Below are 1,785 nucleotides of genomic sequence, written 5' to 3' on the forward strand. Positions count from 1 at the left end.
TTTTAGAGAGTTTGTTCTAGGTCTGTGAAATATACCATTGGTATTTTAATGGGGATTGCTTTGAATTTATAGATTGCTTTGGGTAGTATGGACATTTTAATGATGTTGATTCTACAAATCCATGAGCATGGTATATTCTTCTATTTGTTCATGTCTTCCTCTATCACTTTTTTCAGCATCCTGAATTTTCTGAGTATAGGTCCTTTATCTCCTTGGTTAAAATTTATTCCTAGTTATCTTAATTTTTTTGTTGCAATGGTAAATGGGATTGCTTTTTTAGTTTCTCTTTCTGTGAGTTTATTATTGGTGTATAGAAAAGCCATAGACTTCTGGGTGTTAATTTTGTATCCTGCTACATTGCCGAATTCATTTATTAAGTCTAGTAATTTTTTGATGGAGTCTTTGGGGTTTTCTATGTACAATATCATGTCATCTGTGAATAAGGACAGTTTTACTTCTTCTTTTCCAATTTGGATGCCTTTTACTTCTTCTTTTTGTCTGATCACAATGGCTAGTACTTCCAGTACTATGTTGAACAGGAGTGGTGAGAGTAGGCATCCCTTTCTTGTTCCTGTTCTTAGGGGAAATGATTTTAGTTTTTGTCCATTGAGTATGATGTTGGCTGTGGGTTTGTCATATATGGCTTTTATTATGTTCAGGTATGATCCTTCTATTCCAACCTCCCAAGCTCTTTTTACGAAGCCAGCATTACCCTAATCCCAAAACCAGATAAAGACAATACTAAGAAAGAGAATTACAGGCCAATATCCCTCATGAACATAGACGCCAAAATTCTCAACAGAATACTAGCAAATTGAATCCAGCATTACATTAGAAAGATCATACACCATGACCAAGTGGGATTTATTCCAGGGATGCAAGGATGGTACAATATCCGCAAATCAATAAACATGATATACCACATAAACAAACTGAGAGTCTTTCTTTTAGTATTCTAAAATAAAACCATATATATAGTATTTCTAAAGGTGGCATCTCAAATGAGTGGGCACTAGATTATCAGCAGTTATTTAATAAATAGTGTGATACAACTGAATAGCCATCTGCAAAAAAAAAAAAAAAAGTTGGATCCAAACATTATACTGTAAACCAAGATAAACACCAAGTAGATAAAATTTTAAATAAGACAACTAGAGCCATGAAGTACTGAATGACAACTTGGGAGAACACTTTTATAACCTTGGCAAGGGTCCTTTCTAACTTTGACTTAAGCGCCATTAGACATAAGAGACTAACAAATTGAACCATATAAAAATCAAGAAGAAAAAAACACCAAATGACAAATGCACCAGTTAGTGAAAGCAAAAGCCCTATTACAAGGGGACTGGTTAATGAATGATAATACATCTAACGCCATGAAACAGTAAACTGTTGTAAAAAAGAATGAGGAAGTTCCCTGGATGCTGATGTGGGAAAGTATCCAAGATAAATCTCTATGTGAAAAAAGCAAAGGAAGGTACAGAATTTTTAAATGACTACCTTTTATATAGAAAAAGACAAAAGAAGAAAGATTATAAATTTATATTTATTTATTTTAGCATAAAAGGAACTCTGAAAAGATATCCATGAGAAAGGGAATGGGGAACAAACTGGGCTGAAGGGGGTGGAAGGAAGAGCTATATTTTTATTTATTTATTTATGTGACTAAGAATTAAAATATTTTAAAGGAAAAAATAAAAGAATAAAATCAGTTGTCTCTTTTTTGGGACAATCCCTACTTAAATACTCACACACAAATGCACATGTATACAAAAGAGGGGCTGT

Source organism: Myotis brandtii, unplaced genomic scaffold (genome assembly GCF_000412655.1).
Source record: "Myotis brandtii unplaced genomic scaffold, ASM41265v1 scaffold115, whole genome shotgun sequence".
Classification (NCBI taxonomy): domain Eukaryota; kingdom Metazoa; phylum Chordata; class Mammalia; order Chiroptera; family Vespertilionidae; genus Myotis; species Myotis brandtii.